The 21852-nt window shown below is 35.0% G+C and overlaps 1 long non-coding RNA gene and 1 pseudogene across 1 annotated transcript in view; both read right to left on the bottom strand.

Annotated features, from left to right (window-relative positions):
- LOC129144302 (uncharacterized) overlaps positions 1–941 on the bottom strand; it is a 30842-nt gene extending 29901 nt beyond the window's left edge. Inside the window, exon 1 of the long non-coding RNA XR_008548604.2 lies at positions 765–941. This is a non-coding gene — a long non-coding RNA (uncharacterized LOC129144302). The remainder of the gene's footprint in view (positions 1–764) is intronic.
- Positions 942–19429: 18488 nt separating this feature from the next.
- Positions 19430–20269, bottom strand: LOC100614001 (putative taste receptor type 2 member 33; annotated as a pseudogene).
- Between the last annotated feature and the right edge of the window lie 1583 nt (positions 20270–21852).

The raw sequence follows: 21852 nt of genomic DNA, 5'->3' as shown, positions 1-21852 counted from the left end.
AATATACAGATTAAATAAGTACCATAGCATGGGAAAAATCAACACAAGTAGTAAATGCAACAACACCAATTTATAAACAACAAGGAGATAAATATAAACAGTGAGAAAATTTTTCTCCATTTAGTAAAAAAAGAGACAAAATAGCAAACGGTCTGCAGTGAAACTAAAATTTTCCTGCCCACAGTTTTCTCTGCTACAATTAATGTCAGAAGACAATAAATAACATTTATAAATCTATGAGAGAAAAGATTATGTCACAATTTTTAGATAAGTGATTTTATTTTCACTTTTGAGAACCCAAGAAAAATAACCTTATATATAAAACAACCAAGATCTTAAATAATTTACGTAATCTTTTAAAATTGCTGGAATACATAATCTAGCAGTTCAATGTGTTAAACAAGACATACATTCAAATCTATGGTATGGATATTGAGAAATTTGATTTCAAAAATTGACATCAATTGTGTCATAAAATGAGCAGATCATTTAGCTGATTGAGCATCATTATATTCTGGCAGTAATATAGCAGTATATTTAAATTACTGACATGAGTGCCTGGGCTTTGTTACTCTTATATCTATGATGACTTAACATGGGCTATAAAACATCGAACAAAAATATAAAATAATGGTGACAATATGAGGTTTGATTGCATCATAAATAATGCAACTACATAAACAAAAGTGGGAAATATACTGAATGGTCTCCTTCTCAATTTCTCTACTGTTATATCTGATATCTGATGTCCCAAAGTGACTTACACATAAGGATATCTTCAATACTGTGGACAGGGGCTGGTCCAATATGGATGCCTATCTTCTCCATTCATGTCCATTATTCCAGTTCTTCAATGTTCCCTAAAAATGGCTCTAACATCTGTCCTTTCTACACAATATCTGCTACCACCATCCTAATCTGAGGTCTCTTGCTTGTACCTCAGTAGCCAACCACCAAGTTCATCCATCTATTATGTCATAAAGGACCTCAATCTGCATACCATTCAACTCCAGTCTTCAAAATGATGCACAGCCTTTTTTTGAAATGAAAATGTGATGGTAGTTATCTGCTCTACTTCCTTCTCCTTTTTTTTAGCAAACTGAATTCTCCACAAAACAGATGAAATACATAGAATTAGTTTTCTATTACTATGTAAGAAATTACCACAACTGTAGTGGGTTAATAAAACACAAATATATTATCTCAGATTTCCTTGGGTCAGGAGTTCAGTACAGCATGGCTGGGTTCTTAACAAGGTTGAAATCAAAGTATCAGCTGGACACATCTTCATCTGGAGACTCCATTAGGTTATTGGCAAAATTTATTTCTTTGTGGTTGAGTGAATGAAGTCTGTGTTTTCTTGCTGATTCTGGCAGGTCCCAGAGATGTGGTTCCTTCTACACTTGGTCCTCTCACATTTCCAATCTCTCTTATGTTGAGCTCATAGGTTACTTATTTTCAGAAGTGGTCCAGACCTTTTTAAAGGCTACTCTAATTAGATCAGGCTTACCCAAAATAACTTCTGTTCTTAAAGCAAACTGTGCTATATAGCAGGGGTCCCCAACCTCTGGCCATAGACCTGGAATCAGCCACGCAGCAGGAGGTGAGCAGTGTTGGAGGGAACATTACCTACCACCTGAGCTTCGCTTCCTGTCAGATCAGCGGTGGCCTTAGAGTCTCATAGGAGCACATGAACCCTGTTGTGAACTGCACAGGTGAGGGATCTAGGTTGCATGCTCCTTATGATGATTTGAAGTGGAACGGTTTCATCCCCAAACCGTCCCCCACCCCCAATCCATGGAAAAATTGTCTTCCATGAAACCAGTCTCTGGTGCCAAAAAGGTTGGGGACCACTGCTCCATAGCATATCCTAATTATGGGAGCTATATTCATCATATAGGCAAGTCCCACCCATACTCAAGAAGAGGATATTACACATCAGGGAGCAGGGACCTTGGTAGCCATTTTAGAATTCTGCCTATCACATATATATTTTCTTCACCATTTTATTTCTAGTAATCAGGACAGTGCCTGGCCTACAATAAGTTCTTAATACAATATTCTATGATAGTTTCTTAATTTCATCGTATATCTGTTTTCTGGTCTACAGCTTGTATGACCATCTGCCAACTTTACTTCTCCATTTAGATTCCTAGTAGCCAACAAATATTATTGTGACAAAAACAGAATGCAGAATTTATGCCTACCACTCCTCAAGTCTCACCAAGTCCAGGAAATTGTATTGTATTGCAATTCAACTGCCTCTCAGGCCAAAATTTGGGCATCATCCCTGGCTCCTCTTTTCCATTTTCATCCCATAGTCAGTCCCTCCACAAATCTTGTCAATCCTACTTTCAAAATATATGCTAAATCTGTTAACTCTTTATTTTTCCCTTGCTTTCATCCAAGTCCAACACCCTTTGTCTCTGGCCTGTATAACTGCTACAACTGGTAAAGTGGTTTCCCTGTTTCCAGGATCTGCCCTGACACCTTCTTTCAATCTGTTATCTGGGAAAATTGTTTTTATTTATTTATGTTATTTTTTAGTGGACATATGATGATTATATATGCTTCTGTGGTACATGTGATATTTTAACAGATACATAAAATATGTAGTGATCAAATCGGGGTAATTGAGATATTCACCACCTCAAACATTTATCATTTCTTTGTGTTGAGAATATTACAGATCTTTCTTCTAGCTACTTTGAAATATACAATAAATTATTATTAATTTGGTCACCCTACTATGTGATTGAACACTAGAACTTATTTCTTCAATCTGACTGTATTTTTGTACCCATTAACCAACCTGTCTTTATTCCTCCTAATCTTCTGCCCCTCCTGGTCTCTAGTAATTACTAATCTCTCTCTACCTCCCTGAGATGAACATTTTTGGCTAACACATTCTCTGAGTGAAAATATATAATATTTATCTTTCTGTGCCTGGCTTATTTCACTTTACATAATTTCCTCTGATTTCATTCATATTGCTGCAAGTGACAGAATCTCTTTCCTTTTCCTTGTTGAATAATATGCCATTGTGTATATATACAACATTTTCTTTATCTACTCCTCTATTGCTGGACACTTAAATTGGTTCCATATCTTGGCTATTGGGAAAAATTCAATGATCACAGGAGTACAGATATCTCTTCAACATACTGATTTCAATCCTCTGGATATATGCCCAGCAGTGGGATTGTTGAATCATATAGTAGCTCTATTTCTAGGTTTATTTATTTATTTATTTATTTGAGAAAGTTTCATAGGATTTTCAATGGTGGCTATGCTAATTTACATTTCTATCAGCAGTACGAGTATTCTCCTTTCTGGCATACTTACCATCATTTTTTTTTCTGGTCATTTTGATATCAGTTGTTTTAAGTGGGATAATACGATATTTCATTTTGACTTTGATTTGCATTTCCCTAATGATTCATGATGTTGAGCATTTAAAAATATACCTGTTTACCATTTGTATGTCTACTTTTCAGAAATGTCTACTCAAATCCTTTACCCATTTTAAATCTGATTATTATTATTGTTTTGCTGTTAAGTTCTTTGAGTTCCTTATATATTTTGGTTATTAATCTCTGATGAATAGTTTGCAAACATTTATTGCTATTGTGTAGGTTGTCTCTCTACTCTGTTGATTGTTTCTTTCGCTCTGCAAAACTTTTTACCCCAGTATAATCCCATTTGTCTATTTTTGCTTTTGCGGCCTGCATTTTTGAGGTCTGACCCGCCAAAATCTTTCAGACCAATGTCTTGGTCTGACAGATTGCTTTAAGTGGTAATCCAATAATTTCTTTCTAATCTCATTTTCCATGTGTCTTGCCTTATCTTAACATGATCTAGTCTCGGTGGCTTTCACTTTTTTCCTCAGACACCAGGTACATTCCTGTTTTTGTACATTCATTCTCGATAACTTTTTGCATGCTTGGCTCCTTCTCTTCACCCATATTTCAGCTCAAGTGACACTTCTTTTCACAAAGTTTCCTCACCTGACTTCCTAAGGTAAAGTTCTTCTTACCTTTGTAATTCCCTATTAGATACTCCCTTTAATTATCTTTTTTTAAAAAATCACCCATTGCTCTCTAAAATTGTCTTGGTCATTTATGTGTTTACATACTGATTTTCTGAATTTTAGCTATAAAACTGACTGATGGATGACAGATGTCTTAGTCCATTCGTAGTTCTGTCACAAAATACTGAGACTGGGTGATGTATAAAGAGGACAGATGCATTTCTCACAGTTCTAGGGGCTACATCTAAGATCAAGGCACTAACATTTATTCTGGTGAGTGCTTTATTGCTGCATCCTAACATAGTAGAAGGTGGAAGGGTAAGGGAGCCTAATGCTACATGAAGCCTCTTTTTTAAGGGCTTTATTCCTATTTATGAGGAAGGATCCCCAATAGGCCTAGTCACCCCTTAAAGTCTCCATATCTTAATACTATCACATTGCTAATACCTGAATTTTGGAGAGGACACATTAAAACCATAGCATTAGGGCAATAAGTGTGCAATGCAAATGTGTTGGGTAAAAAAAAAAATGAAAGAATTCCACCATAATATGATTTGGGTAGGTTTTAAAGGGACTTCTGTATATAATTACTGATAGGCTTGAAATTTATAACATTAGAGTAACACATGGCTTCCTAACAGTAGGGGAAGAAGACTATTACATCCTGGAGACCAACCTGAAAATATTCTTGCTTGTGTAGCATGCAGCCCTGCTGCACTATTTCTTTAGAGTGGTAATTCATAAGTCAAACCACTGGATAACTGAAAAAACAGAGTATATGAAGTTTCGTGATCAATTTTGGGACTTACAATCATTCCTAGAAAGTTCTTCAATATCTAGAATACTGGATAAAGAAATTGGTAACATAACATGCCTTTCTGATATAAGAGGGCTGATGTGCTTCATATGCATAGGTTTTGGGAGTGTGAGTAACAATTATTATAGCTACTACTTTATTCACATTATTTTGTGTCTAAGGTACTATTATTTTTCCTCATTTGGCTGTAGAGAAAATTGAGTCAAATAAATGGTAGAGACTTTCCTAAGGTCATGCAACTAGTAATTAGTGGAGCTAGTATTTGACCTCAGGAAGTAGAACTCTGAAGGCCACTTTTAATCACCATACTATGTGGTGTATGAAAAAGACTAAGAAGTTAAAGCGTTTTTTCCCTAGAATAACTCCTATTAGTATAATAATATGCTTAATAGGGAGCTGCAATTAAATCAGAATTTCCCAAAATGTGTTCCATAAAACACTAATAACTCTAGACAGTTTATGAGGTGAAAATATGCTAAAGTAATATCAGTTTAAGAAAACCATATAATTATACTCACTTTCCTAGGAACCCTGTTTCATGTCAGCCTTATGAGAGTTCATCTGGCTCTCTAGCACTCCAAAATACTGAAACAGAACACCGCCATGTTACTTTTACCACAGAACAATTTCTCTCTCTCTTTTTTTTTTTTTTTTTTGTATTACATATATTGACATCCCATGAGATAAACACACACTTTGGGGAGCTCTGTTAGGATGAATTGTTAGTGTACTCAAGTAATTTGGCAAATCTGGCAGTGAAATACCAACAAAGGGAATAGAAGCAGTTAAGTTGCACCTCCATCTATTAATGACTATCACCTTTAGTTCCTACTTCACTTTATTGATAGGCTATGAATGTACAGAGAAACAGATTGACTTGTGGTATGCTGATGTGAAGTGAGTCAGTAACACTTAGGAGCACACATCTCTGTGTGGGTGTGCATATGGGCTGTGAGGAGGGAGAAGCCGGGCAGCTGAGAGGAAAAAAGCAGCTTAGTTACATACATATTTAAAAGTCAAGAGGATGTGGTGTTTAATTTCTTTTTTTCTTGGATTCATTACTCCTCTAATCCTTGACTCTGTTACCTTTAATTCTGTTGATTAAAAGGTATTATGTGGGCAGGTTAGTCTGTGCTTGATGTTACTGAACAGCAGGTAGACAGGAGCTACAGTTCTTTTTTGTTTGGAGCAGGACAATTAAAAATGTAATCAACTTTGAAAACTGGAGGGTAAAAAGGAAATACCATGAATAGACATGGATCTAAATAACTGCTTCGCTAGCAGACGGTCATTGCATATCTCCAGAATTCGAATAGATTTCTTTTACATTTTGGAGAAGAGTCAGATTAGAAAAAAGATAATTTTTTTCTGATTGATCATTGCATACAAAAAGGCTTGACTTATGCATCTTGCAACAGAACACAATGTAAAAGCTGAAAAATAAACCATAAAATACAATGCTGAAAATTTCCATATCACAGCTGCCCAGAGTGCATAACAAGAAGAATATTAGTAATGTCCAGATGCACATACATCTACAGGGAAGCCACTTGCCAACAGCAAAATAAAAGAAATGACAATGTCAATCACATCCAATAGACTATGTTAATGTTTTTCAAACAGTTCTTTCACACTCAGAAATAGTGCTCATTAATAATGGATAGTACTGTATGAAGGAGAAGGAGGGTTGCCTATAAAACTGATGGAATTCATTGTTCATTGCTCATCTTCTCTCAGTAATGAACTGCATTCCTGCAGGATGATTTTTCTTTTGTCTTTAAAACTATGCCCAAATGGTTTCAAATCTTTTAAGCTAATTAATCCCTTTCTTTACTGAACTAACTTTGCACATGTGGTACTAATGCACTGCCCATCCTCACATCTCCTTCATCTCTACCTGGTCCTACTTCAACTTACTTCCTTTTTAATTACACAGTTTTTGACTAGTACTGCTGAAATGTGCAAGAAAGTTCTCAAGCTTTTAAAAATACCTTGAAATTATGATGCTAAATCAAGAATGAGTTTCATTGTTGTTGTAATTCTTCTTCTTCTTCTTTTTTTTTTTTTTTTGACAAAGTCTTGCTCTGTTGCTCAGGCTGGAGTGCAGTGGCACAATCTCAGCTCACTGCAACCTCCGCCTCCTGGGTTCCCGGGTTCAAGCTATTTTCCTGCCTCAGCCTGCTAAGTAGCTGGGATTACAGGCACCTGCCACCATGCCCGGCTAATTTTTGTATTTTTAGTAGAGACGCCCATCTCTTTCACCATGTTGGCCGGGCTTGTTCCAAACTCCTGACCTCAGGTGATCTGCTTGCCTCAGCCTCCCAAAATGCTGGGATTACAGCAGTGAGGCAGCATGCCTGGCCTGTAATTCTTCCTTATTTTTCTCTTCCTTTGCTTGGCTGTTCAAGCAGCTGTCAGTAGGGCCTGCAGATTTGGTGATACATTTAGAGGTTTCCATATTGCATAATCAAATATGAGTACTACAAAATCACTGAAATTCAGAAAGACTTCTGATTCCATGGGGATTAATTTCCTAATATACCACTTTCTTCAGGGAAGCACCTAATTATCTCTTTTTGACCAAGAAGTCATTTGGAGTCAATTTTATATAATGACCTCCATTTTTAACATTTTTAAGCAAATGCTTTTTTGAAATGTCTTTGAACATAAGACCAACTGCCTATTATTCTGTTCACAATAAAAGCTACCTTTTAGCAATATATTGGAAAACACATGTAAAGAAATACTCATAGGATACAACTAAGATCTATTGAAAAATTATATTTACAGTAAACTGTACCCTTAATGATAATGTCTTTCATGTATAACCGTGAATTGCCAGATGAAAAGGACAATTTATGCAAGATGTATAGCAATGTAAAGAAAAGTATATGTTTGGACATAGATCCAATTACCAGTTAGTTGACACATTCAAGTTTTTCCCTCTATAGTTTAATTACAGGAGTGATTTCCTGTCAATGGGAATACATTTGTCTCAGTGAAGTTCTATTATATCAAACTATGAAAGGAAGTGCGGAAATATATAGTTGCTCCAGATACAAATAGGCAGAATGCTCAGATGTGCATTCAGAATAAATACTAGCACTACCTCTTAAGTTGTCAAATTCCTAATCCATAAAACCAGCAACTATGTTATGTTTCATGACAAAGGGAAATTACCACTACAGATGTAATTAAGATTGCTAATTAGATGCTATTAAAATATGGAATCCTGGATTAGCTAGGTGGACCAATATAATCACCAGGAACCTTACCTTAAACGTGGAAGAGGGAGACAGAAGAGAAAGAATGATGTCACATGAGAAAGATTGCATTCACCATTGTGGCTTTGAAGATAAAGAAAGAGGGACTGAGTCAAGGAATATGGCAACCTTTAGAGGCAGAAGACGAATTCTCTTCTACAGCCTCCTGAAGGAAATGCAGCTCTGTTGATACCTTAATTTTAGCTCAGTAAGAGCTGTGTAGTAATTATAATTTAGAGAACTACAAAATACTAAAGTCATATTGTTTTAAGTCACTGTGTATTAATCACAAGAGCCATTCATAAGTAATACATGATGTATCTTGCTTTTGGATGTGGTCATATTTTGTCTTTGCCCTTTAAAATGAAACAAACTACAAACATTATAAAAGCTCCACTAGCTTTCCATTCAAAATTTCTCTCCCTCCTTCCAACTTCCACCCTCAAGTAGACCTCAATAACTCTGGTTCTCCTCTTGGTTTTCATGTTTTCACATCACTTAGCCCCCATGGTTAAAATTTCTGAGCTCATCAAGTTTGAACTGAGGAAATAAAAAGGATATTAAAAAGATAGGTATTGGTATGTCTAAATCTGTCCTCAGGTTCTCTGGATCTGGCAAATGTTTAAATCTGACTCAAAAATATTTCCATGTGTTCTTTAGAGTCTCCACTACAAAGCACTTGAAATGAGTATGCCCGTGTCTGTTCAAGTTCGCCCAGAGAAAAGGGACCTATAGGAAATACATGGATTACTCTGAAGAATTGGCTTATTCACTTGTGGGGACTGGCTAAGTAAGTTTGAAATTCACAAGGCAGACAGTCAGGAAGGAAAGAGACCAAGTGGATTGAAACCCAAGAGCAAGGGCCAAAGTTTGTTGCCCACTTTCTCAAGAAGGCCTATGCCCTCTTTTAAAAGGACTAGCAACTGATTAAGTCAGGACAACCCAAGATAATCTAAATTAAAATCCACTGAATAGGAATTTTATTACATTGGCAAAGTCCCTTCACATCAGTACCTAGATTTCTGTTTGACTGAAAAACTGGGAAAAAGGTTTGTGTGCATGTGTGTGTGTGTGTGTGTGCATAAATGTTTGTGCTATACAATGACTGCTGCTTTCTTTCCTTCTTCAGACTCTTATAAGAGAATATCTTTTGAATCCCCCGACCCAATATTGGTACATTCTAGAAAGGAAATTCTTGTTAAAGTAGTTTTTCCTGGAGAAGCTGACACACCACCTAGTTATGACAGACTCTCAGTTTGGGATGGGGACAGTGGTGCCTCTTTTATCCTGCAGCTTTTAATTTCCTTTAAGGTCTATATCCAGGAGGATATTTCATAGTTTTTTAATGCCACTTGTGTTTTGCAAATACACATCTTCACTTTGTCCCTTACTCTACCCGATTACTGACAATTTCCAGAGTAGCAGAGATATCAAGGGTGTCATAAATCTTGAGGAAAGTGTGTGGTTGTAAATAGTGGGAAATATATTGCGCATTGTTCACAGTAACAAGATAGAAAACATTTAATATTTAATTTCCAGTGGAATCCAATATCCTTCCTTTCTAAATTTATATCTACCACTCCATTTCCTTGTTGTCCTTTTGGTTGCCTTACTGGTCTGTTTTCCACATGGTGGAGAGAGCTTTGCCCATTCTTATCCCCTGGCCTGGGATGCTGCCTGCAAAATTTTACAGGAGTTTCTCTATTGCTTCAGTTGAGTCCAATGAATTATCATACCCATGTTGGTCACTCATCATGCCTTCGTTCTACCTCATTTTTATTCCTGGAACTAATTACTACCTTATGTTTGTTTACTTATTTTCTGCTTTCACACTAGAATTAAAACTTTTTGAAAGAGGAAACTGTGACTCTTCTTAAACATTGTGTTTCTAGTAATCTTTTTTTCTCTCTTCAGCTTTTATTTTAGATACAGGGAGTACACGTGCAAATTTGTTACATACGGATATTGTGTGATGCTGAGGTTTGGAGTACAGATCCTGTCACCCGAGTAGTGAGCATAGTACTATAGGTAGTTTTTGAACCCACCTCCGACTCACTAATAGTCCACAGGGTCTATTATTCCCATGTTTGTCCTTGTGTGCTCAGTGTTTAGCTTCCAGTTATAAGTGAGAATATGCAGTGTTTGGTTTTTTGTTCCTGTATTAATTTGCCTAGAATTATGGCCTACAGCTTTCCTTTTATTTTTCTTTTTTTAACTTTTATTTTAGGTTCAGGGGTACCTGTGTAGGCTTGTTATATAGGTACACTCAATTCACAGGGTTGGCTGTACAGATTATTTCATCACCCAGGTACTAAGTCTAGTGCCCAATAGTTATTTTTTCCGAACCTCTCCCTTCTCCCAACTTCCACTCACAAGTGGACCTCAGTATCTCTTGTTCTCCTCTTTGTTTCCATTTATAAAATGGAGTGCTCTCATTTATAAAAGTGAGAAATGAGGTATTTGGTTTTCTCTTCCCTCATTAGTTTGCTAAGAATAATGGTTTCCACCTTCATCCATGTTCCCACAAAGGACATGATCTTGTTCTTTTACATAGCTGCATAATATTTCATTGTGTATATGCACCACATTTTCTTCGTCCAATTTGCCATTAATGGGTATTTAAGTTGATTCTATGTGTTTGTTATTGTGAATAGTGCTGCAATGAACATATGCGTGCATGTGTCTTTATGACAGAATGATTTTCATTCCTTTGGATATATACTCAGGCTAGCAATCTTAACAGTCCTGTAACTATCAGTTTGTTGAACTCAGAATGTAGTTCATTCTGAGGTTTAGCTTGAGAAAGTGATTCAAAATTCTCAGGAATTAATGAAACAATTTCTAGGCACTTGGTTATATTAGTATGAAATAGATACTTAAAATTTCCAATGAATAGCTATTCAGTTATTCCTCATAAGATAACTAAAGCCAGTATTTTATTAAAAAATAAAGTTCAGAGTTAATAATTATATTTTGAAAAGTTTTTTGAATAGAGAATAATTATTTACTTATGGGAAATTCTCAGTATGCTAAATGGTAACTAAGAGATGGGCAAATTCAGACCTTACTTCTTTCATGGTTTCACCACTTCTCAGCTATTTCTGATTTTTGAATAAAGTAAATCACAAATTTCCTATCTACCAAGTGGGGCTGTTATTGGGCACATAGGCTTTCATAAGGATTTCACGAGATCTACACATACTAAATCCTCAATGAATACTAGATATTCATTTGTAGTACAAATAGATTTCACTTGTTCAAGATCTCATATAGTTTCATGTAATCTCATTAAGTATTTAGTATGAGCCCTGGAGGTCTATAAAATGTGACTTTTTATTAATTGTATTGATCACTTAATTTTAAAAGATATATTTAATTTTCTTTTTATTAAAACATATTTTATGTGACACAACTGCAAGAATGGCTACATTTTTTTAAATGTCACTGATGAATCACAAGGATATAAAGCAAACTAGATATTCACATGAAGGCCATATGTCACAGCTTGCCATGACACTGCAAGGTTACACCATGGTGTAAGAAACAGCATCCCATTTCATTCTCAAAAGTATATTAGTTTGGCTTATAAATTGTAGTATTTACTTAATTAAAGCAAACAATATGAAGGATGAAAAGAGGGACTTCACTACAGATGTTTCAGAAATCAAAAAGATAATAAAGGATTATTGTGACTAATTGCATACTAATATATTAGAGAACTCAGATGAAATATATACATTTATTTAAAAACAATGTATTAATGTTGATTTAACATGATATAGTAGTAGTCCTACAATCATTAGTGAAATTAAATGTATTAAATATTCTCCCATGAAGAAACACTTGACTACAATGGTAACATTCAAAGAATAATCCAATTTCAACACAATCCTTGCAGAGAGAGAAAAAGAAAGAAAACTCTTTTACTCTTCATAAGGCAAACGTAACTTTAATAATATTAGACAAGGATAATACCAGAAAAAGGAGAAGATAAGGGGCAATCTTACTCAAGAACCTAAGTGCAATCCAAATGAGGTGTTGGCAAAGCAAATATGTTTTTCCTCATATAGAATTCATAGTAGTGATGTAATGGACATATATAAAACATTATACCTAGCAATAGGAAACTTCACATTCTATTCAAGAACAATTTTTTCCGGTGTAAGCTTTTTTTTTTTTTTTGATAATGTCTACACATTAAACTGTATATCAGAGTTCCACTTAGATAATCTCATAAGCCCACCAATTGAAAATTTTAAAAATCAGATTTTTTTTCTTTTTAACAAATCTTTCTCACATCCTCTTTTTCTCACATCAGCCAGTTTACCAAGCATCACCTCTTGGAGTCGTCATAAATTACTTCCATTGCTTACCCCAAGACTTCCAATCAGTTAACTGAGTCCTGCCAGGCATATTGTCAATATCACAGTAACAGCAACCTTCTCCTTTCCATTTACATTAATAATACTCCAGATAGGCCCTTCTTCTTACCATTTGAACTAATGCAGCAGCCTTCAATATCGTCATCTTCTTACCATTTTTCCCATTCTTTGGAGTCTGCAGATTGATTTCTTTAATAGAAGTATCTGATCATTACTCTCTACTTAAAACGCTTTTATGGTTTTGCATCCCATTCAGTACATCATCTAAGCTCAACATAACATAGAGTGGGGTTCTGGTCTCCGTCTTCCAGATTATTGCCATAGTAGCTGTACACTATGCTCTATCAATATTAAATTATTTGCAGCATCTGAAAAATCAACCTATTAACTTACATTTCTTTGCTTTTCAAACGCTCTTACTTTTGCTTGTAATATTTTTTCTTCTTCTTAAATGGTTAACGCATAATTTCATAACAGAGGCAAATCACAATAATTATCCACCCACAATTTATTTATTAATATTTTTTACCTTCCTCATGACCAGCCCCACCTTCATTTCTTAATTCTTATTATACTTACCCCACTGTAGTTTAGTTTTCTTTTTATTCTCATTTCACTATCTAGAATACAAGATTCTTGATAGAAGGGACCAATACTTGACCTCTGGATTCACAGTGAGTAGCATATGCACTCAATAACGTTTTTTTGAATGAGTGTACAAGTGAGTGTAAGGCAGAATATGAAAGCATATGTACTAAGTACACATATGCATACTTTAAATTTTGAAAGTGAGTCTGTTTTTACTAAATTATGAGATATTTTTCCTTTTAGTGTCCTTTTTAGTTTATATTTCTAGAGATAACGCATACATTATCCACTTTTTAGGTGGGCAAATCATTAATATGGAAATTCACTGTTAAATGATGTAAGTGTATGTTTGGATATTTTTGGTTTTTTGGGAAGTTGCTAAAAATCTTTAATATTAATTTTGAACCCTTTGAAAGAAACTAAAAAACAGAGTAATCAGTAGAAACTACACCACTTTTTGGCATGTGCTATGCGTTTTTGCTGAAGCAGAAGCCTGCCATATGCCGTATGTGATATGCTACCCAACTTTGCCATCATGTCAGTGAATGCATACTATCCTGCAGCCAAGCCACATGGGCATGACATGCCTTCCACTTCAGCATTTTTATGAACATTTTTTCACTTAATTCTGTCACACATGGTATTCATAATCTGTTAGGAGAAGCTCTGCCCATTTTGTCACCTTTAACATCTGAGAGCTCTTATAATGGCGCCAAAATGATTGTTCTTCTGATTTGGATCAGATGTGAGTCATTCTGGTTGAAATTTCTAAAAATGTTTCCAGTAGTCATTTTTTACATAAAAATTGAAGCAAGAATGGGTAATGGCACATACAAGATGTGACTTGGAGTGTAGTTAATTGCAAGTGTGTTTTTTTCACTCACACATTCATTCATTGACCAAATATTTATTGAGCCTTCATGATGTGCCAGGTACTGTGCTATATGCTGAGGAAGAAAAAAGAAGGAAAAAGTACAAAACCAGGATCCTCCTACTCTAGGAGCCTGGAGGACAAAAACAAACAAACAAAAAAAAAAACCAAAACAAAACAAAACAAAAACAAAAACAAAACAAAACAAAACAACCACAAAAAAAGGAAAGAAGTTTTTATTTCATTCAATTTTTTTCTAAATTAATTTTAAATGATTTTGTTTCATATTCCCATCCACTCAAATTTTCTTCTTTTTTTTTTTTTTTTTTGAGGCAGATTCTCACTCCATCATCCAGACTGGAATGCAGTGGCTCGATCTCGCTCACTGCAACCTCTGACTCCCAGGTTGAAGCAATTCTTCTGCCTCAGTCTCCTGAGTAGCTGAGATTACAGGCACCTGTCACCATGCCCAGCTAATTTTTGTATTTTTTGTGGAGACAGGGTTTTACCATGTTGGCCATGGTGGTCTTGAACTCCCGACCTCAGGTGATCTGCCCGCCTCAGCCTCCCAAAGTGCTGGGATTATAGGTGTGAGCCACCGCACCAGGCATGAGCCACCGCACCAGGCATGAGCCACCACACCAGGCCCTGCCATTTTGAAAACAGAAAAATGCGGCCTATGAATAGAGCTATCATTTTAAGGCAGAATACTCCATTCGTGGGCTGCATTTTCCTTTATTCAAAATGGTAAGAAGAAAATTTGAAGAATATGTGTGGAATATCAAAAGTAATCAATGTTTATGAATGAAAATAACTAATTTTCACTGACCTTGACATTTTTATGCCAATCACAGTTGAATTTCTGAGCATGAGAACTTTGCTTACTGGTCCACATATATTCCTATAGACATTCCTTCGATTTAGACTATGTAGCATTTATTAAACTCTGTTAGTATGTTCCATCGTGATAGTAAAATTGGACTGGATAAAATTAAAAGTAGAATTTCAATCTGAATGCCTAATTTTTCTATTAAATAAATATTTTTAGAAAGCACAACTTTTCTTCCAAACTATATTTCAGAGGTATAGTGTACATAAAAATACCTGGCAATGGAAGATAATCTATGGCCCATAAATAGATTCCTGCACTACAGTTAACCCCACATTAAAGCCATAGCATGTAGATGAAGCATTAGATGTAATGAAACTTCCGGAAGTAATTTGAAAATTAAAAAGATGTTGAATTCAAAATAAGATAGGAAAATAAATGTTAGGATTTTACAGATATCATTAATATTCTATTTAAATTAACCAAATTGACTTAATACCTTTTAGATAAAAGCAAAAACAAAATGTTCTCCAGAATCTAATGATTCTAGAAAATATATTGTTTAGGTAGAAACAATTTTATATTAAGAAACACCTTCATTACAAAAATGTATAATCTCTGTGTGTCCCTAGTACCTCCAGTTAATTTTATGCATGACATTGCTAGTGCACTAATGGAACAAATAATATTATAGCAACAAGAATAAAATTAAGCAGATATAGACAGAACATTTTTGAATAGATTTGAAAAGATGAAAGGATTAAAATTTAGTATTATTGAATGATAAATAATATATCTTCAGTATTGAAGCTGGCCATGGCTATGGGAGAGTATTAGTGAAGCCTCTGTCAAAGATCCTCGCCAGTGACTACAACTCAGTTAATTCCTATTACTTTTATAGTGAACATGACAAACATTTGTGAATTCATTTTTGTTGATCACTGCCTTCCTTCATATTGCCAATCACATAGAGCCTTGTGCTCAATATATAATGTGCTGACTCCTTCCTTCCTTCCTTCCTTCCTTCCTTTCTTCCTCCTTCCCTCCCTCCCTCCCTTCCTTCCTTCCTTCCCCTCCAATCTCTATTGAGCACTGCAAGAAGTAGGAAATTTATTGTTGTCTGTTTTGAGGTGTGTGCATTTGTATGTATGTGTGTATATGTGTCAAGGGACTGACCAAAGAAATTTGCATTCATCTCCCCAGTGATGATATTGTTCAAAATTTTAAGCCCCATATTAAATCCCTTTTAGAGTTTTCTGATCCCTGAAAAATTTCCTCTATCCTACACAGTCTTGATTCTATAACTTTCTCTACTCATCCGTAGTGCACCTAGACACGTGAAATATTTTCTTCTATTCTGGCCTAAATTTTAAATCAGAAATTCCCCACTGGCTAAGTTTAGAGTGCCTCTGGAATCATAGAGGAAACGAAATGTTCTAGTAATACTAGGGAACTTCTGTTATTGGCAGCGTAATTGTTTTTTCTGGCTGTACCAGAAGTAACACTATCAAAGGTTTTTAAGAGGTAGCTATTTTTGAAAAAGTGAACAATAATTTTAGGTTTCTGTGTGGAATATAAAATAAATGAAATCTCATAGGCTTTAGCTGAATTACCAGGATAAGTATTTCCTCATCCACATTTTCAATATTTTAGCCAAAAGATTGCATTTCTTTCTTGAAACTGGAAATAAATTTTCTGTAAGGATAGCACAGTTTGGGAAACAGAGCATAGAGAAATGTTATCTTTATGTTGTCTTCTTACCTGCTTCCTTCCATTTATCTCCAATTAATCTAGGCCCCTGTTGTATAAGGCAAGTATTTTGCACATTATCAAGAATCATCAATTTCCATATGATGATACTCAGCTGATTATAATCATAAAGCATCAAGAAGCCAAAAGTTTATCAGTGAGAGATAGCAAGTGGGTGTGGAATTAAATAACTCTAAAGAGCACCTAAAAATCATTGGTAGCCTCTATGCACACAGTTAAATTTAACTCAAATAAGGATCCACTTATGCTGCTATGCTGCCATGTTGCCTGTTGACTTTGATAAATTTATCTTATTTGGAGTTTAAAATATGTTTTCTATGAGTTTGATCATCACCCAGAATGATTTACACAGTGAATAATTGGTTAAAAATAGTAGTATCCCAGTCTTTATACTTTTAAGTCAACTACCATCAAACAAACAAACAACAATTGGATAAGATTACATAGGGTCTTTTAAATCCTTAGTTTTGACCATTTCTTCAAAGTTCTTTAGACTCTAGGTCCCCATTGTTTATAAAGGAGTGTTAAGTTGGTGGTGGTTTGTTATTCTTCAAGTGAGTCTGCAAGACAAAGCATGAAAAAGAGATAGATCTAAAAAGAATATAAGAAAGCTTCAAACTTCATCAATTCCCATCCTCAATGGGTCTTTGATTTTGCCTTGCAGATTTATGTTGTCTACTACCAAAAAGGAATGTCTGCTTTAGCTTTAAAAAAAAAAAAATCCTCATGGATTATTTGCCATTTTGAAATTATTTGTTAGTGGATTCCTGGTTTTGTTTAACAAATAAGATAACATTTCTAGAAAAAATAAATATAAACATATTTAATATATTTTATTACTATTTAGCTATATTATTTCCCATTTTGATTATATCCAGGCATTCAGAGTTTATCTTCTTACTTCTCTCATACTTAGCAATGAAAGATCTAAATTTAAATATAGCCAATAACCATGCCTCTAACATTATTTAAGGAAACACATCACAGATTTTTATGTAGTTTACTACATAATGCCACTAGATTAATCAATGGTATATTATTAGCTTCAAGATGTTTTATTAATATATTTAGAGCCACCTTTTGAAAAGAAATTGATGTCTGCATCCTCAAAAATCATAATTCAGTTCGTTCAGAAGGAAAAAATGACAGGAAAGACTTTTTATTGGTATGTAATTAGATTGAATTGGAATTTAATAATTGTAGGATAAGCATCTTCTGCAAGGCTTATCATTTCTATCCCACAAAAGAGAATTGATTGATCAATGAGTTTAACCATTGAAAATGTTATAGCTGTTTTTATAGTCCTTTAATTTACTGTTTTAGAAATCAAATTATGATTTCGCTTTACACAAATCCAAATGTAAAAAATACAGTGAAGCCAATTCAGATGTGTTGCATTGTTCCTTAAGAAATCCAGAGTGGCATGAGTAAAAATGGTGGACTAAGGACTCTTCGAAATTCTGTCCACTTGTTACCGCTATGGCCATGCCAATTGATATGTTAATTAGGTCTATACTGCCTACATAAACTAACTCTGACCAAAGCCATAAGGTTTCATAATGACTCAATAGCCAATTATATATGCTCAAAGTGATGGTTTATTGCAAGACCTTCATACACCACCAATCATGTGATTAATACTTAAAACACATGTAGTAATAAAAAAGGGCAGTAGAAAACCACAGTGATGGCTCGGGAACACCAACATGCCAATAGCCAAGTTCAGTTGGTCTGGAAGTTCTTCCAATGTCAGTGGAGAGGAAGATGTGAAGGGATTTCTCTCCAGCAGAGCTGACAAATGCCAGAGAATATCTCCAAGTTCTCACAGACAGAGCCTGAGAAGGTGTCTTAAAGAAGGCCAAGTCCTAGCTGCTTTTACAATCTTCCCAGATGATTCTATTCTCATCTCATTATATCAGCTGCCTTTAAGTTTCCATTTGCTCTTTTTAGGTCTCAGGTGGTACAGGCAACAGTGGATGTTATCCCCTCAGGTCATTACATATTTATCTCTTTGAGGAAAGGAAGAACAACTTCACTGTGGTCTCAAAGCTGCTTGACATGAATGACTCCATTTTGACACGTTAAGCACACAAATCATTTTGATACATCATCATTATAAAAGCAATAAGAACAGTGGCAAAAATGTCAGAATTAATGTTTTAGAATTCTGGAAATTAACCAAAGACTTTAGCCAATCCCAAGAGTGTTTATTCAGAGAAAAAAAAAGAGATCAATCACATTAAGAAAAAGAGTTTTAGATTAATATCATTTTAACATGACCTGTTCCAATTCTCCCCTCCGTAACTTCTCATTAGCCTTGAAAATCAACCACCACAATTGCAGTGAAAATCACAACTTGGCAGAAATTGAAAGGGAAAGAATGAGATTAGAGCACCTTTCGAAGCCCTCAAAAATGTTATTATTTCACCTATTTGGTAGTTCCTGGTAAGATCACATTCACAAAGATTATACATACATATATATATATATATATATATACACACACACACACACACACACACACACACACATAATGGGAATTGCCCAGTTCAAGCAATCATCCCCAAAGCAATCATCCCCACTGGGACTTTGTCAAAAATAATCAGGGGCTATTTTTTTTTTTTAATTTTAAAAATGCTTTTATTTGCATACTAACACATGAGAATTTACTTTTCACTTCATCCTCAATATAAAATATTTCAGCATATAGTAAGACAGACAGTGTATGAAGAGGAGTGAATTTGAGCTGTTTTGAGAATAAGAATATTTTCTATTTCCAGAAAGACAGCTTTGAATTCATCCATTAGCATATGATGGTGCTTTCCTGTTGAAATTAGTCATGAATTTAAAGGCAGAAAATGTTACTGCACATTTAAAAGTCAAGTGTTTATCGACATTAAGGTCTGGATATTAAGGGAATCACAACCAGTGTTATTAAGGCTGCATTTTTTCTTTCTTTTCATTTGTTCAAACATGATATGTTTTCTGCTCATCATTTTATCAATTCTGGTAGTGTTTGCATTCCAAGTTGATGTCATTAGACACAGAAAGTAAATGGCAAATAACATAAGGAAGGAGATCACAGTTTGCAAAGCTTTTATGTGCACCTTAGTGCTGAGATCTTGAGATCATTTGCCATGGAGCTGCATCTTCTTGACATGTTTACATGGAGAACAGATTAACAGCAGAAAAGGTATTAGTGTCAGAGTGAAGGGTGTGACGTTTGCTGGCATGGTTACAGTCAAGTTTGAAAGCTGTATTGCATTCCTCAATTTGATCATCCAAGACAAATTTCCTTCATATTCTTTTGTCCACACACTCTCACCCGTGGTTATCAGAGCAAGATTACAAATGAAAAATACCAAGGGCCCCAACAGTATCACCAAACCAACATTCTTAATCCTCTTCTTTAGGTGGAGAAAAATAAGGTTGGAGAAATTGGCAGTCTTGAGCAAATGAAATATGCTGAGGCTAGTAACACCCAGATGCTGAAATGCTTGGTTATCGCTGAGACATTAGAACCAAAAATTCTTACTTCTAATCTATATGAAGCCAAATTAAACACAGTTGCATACCAATGTAATAATATGACCCAGAGTAAACCAATTCTGGACACCACCAGAGCAGTGAGAAATTTGGTCAGCTGATGAGATCTTTTGTGTCTTAACCCACTCAATGACACCTACTAGAGCTATGAAGCCATTGGCAACATTTCCGAGAACAAATCAGGGGCTATTTTAAAGTAACTAAAAGAGTATGATTGAATTGTTTGTTACACAAAAGAAGGATAAATGCTTGAGATGATGGATATATTATTTACTCTGATGTAATTTTTACACATTGTATGCCTTATCAAAATATCTCATACATTTCATAGATATATACACTTAGTGTGTACCAGCAAAAATTAAAAATTAAAAAAAATCAGAGGCAATTGTTAAATTATTAAACAACTGTTGAATTGCTTCAGAAAGTACATAACAGTTGGGGAAAACAATAGGCTAACCAAAAAGCTTAAAAGGAAAAGCTGGAGAATGACATGTTCATATAGGACTTTGAGAATTCCAAAACATCTCAAAAAACGTAGCAGGCTATGTTCATGTGTAGGGCTAAGCAGATGCCCAAAATGGTATATAGTATCAGAAAAGATAAAAAGCCTTTAAACTTTCGACCTTTATTAATGTTGAGGCTCTTCACAAGCAAGGTATAAAGGATAAGGTGTAGTTGTCAATTGGCGGAGTGTTGGAGGCATGCCTCAACATGTACACAGAACCTCTTGGCAGACACTAGGAGATATATTAGTTTCAGGTGTCTAAAGAAATCTGTCTGATCATCAGCAAAGACAAGTAATACAAACAGACTTCATTCAGAAAGTCACTAAACAAGTAACTTCATTCAGAAAGTCACTAAACAACATACCAATGAAGGAGGTGAAAGAGTCTGCCAGAGTTGCCGTATTTGGTTGTTTAAATTGTCCAGTTTTTCACACACAAAGAAAGTATGAGACAAAAAGAAAAAAATAAGTGTGGCTTAAACAGCAGAGACAATTTCACTCCTTTCTTTCCTATTTGGATGCCTTTTGTGTCTTTTTCTTGTGGCTAAAACTTCCAGTACCAAGAGGTGACAGTAGATATCCTTGACTCGTTTCTGATCATAGAGAAAAGGCTTTCAACTTTCATCACTGAGTATGATGTTACCTGTGGGCTTTTCATATATGGCATTTATGGAGGTACATTTCTTCTATGCCTAATTTGTTAAGAGCTTTTAATCATAAAATGATGTTGAATGTTGTCAAATGTATCTATCAATAGGAATGTATGGCTTTGTTCTTCATTCTGTTAATATGGTGTATCATATTTACTGATCTGTATGTGTTGAATCAGCCTTTCATCCCAGGGATAAATCCCACTCAGTCATGGTGAATGATCATTTTAATGTGTTGTTTAATTCAGTTTGCTAGTATATTGTTGAGGATTTTGACATCTATGTTCATCAGAGATATTGGTGTGTAATTTTCTTGTCTTGCAGTGTCCTGTCTGGCTTTGGTATCAGGGTAATGTTGGCCTTGTCCACTGAGTTTGGAAATTTTGCCTAGTTAAAACAGTAATTGCCATTCACATTGATAGGATCCAAAGCATCTTACCCCCACAGATGCCTCTTTGGCACAGTGATTATTTTGAGGTAAAAGCACTGGAAAAACAACAGATGAAAGCATGGGACTAATAGGTTCCTTTTTCTACTTAAAGCAGAAGAGAAAATTTCTATGTGAAAGCTGCTGTCTCTGTAGCAAGAGGAAAGACAT

Source organism: Pan troglodytes, chromosome 5 (assembly GCF_028858775.2).
Source record: "Pan troglodytes isolate AG18354 chromosome 5, NHGRI_mPanTro3-v2.0_pri, whole genome shotgun sequence".
In the NCBI taxonomy this organism is placed as follows: Eukaryota; Metazoa; Chordata; class Mammalia; order Primates; family Hominidae; genus Pan; species Pan troglodytes.
Note: the sequence above shows the minus strand (reverse complement) of the source record. Positions and strands in the feature narration are given on the sequence as shown.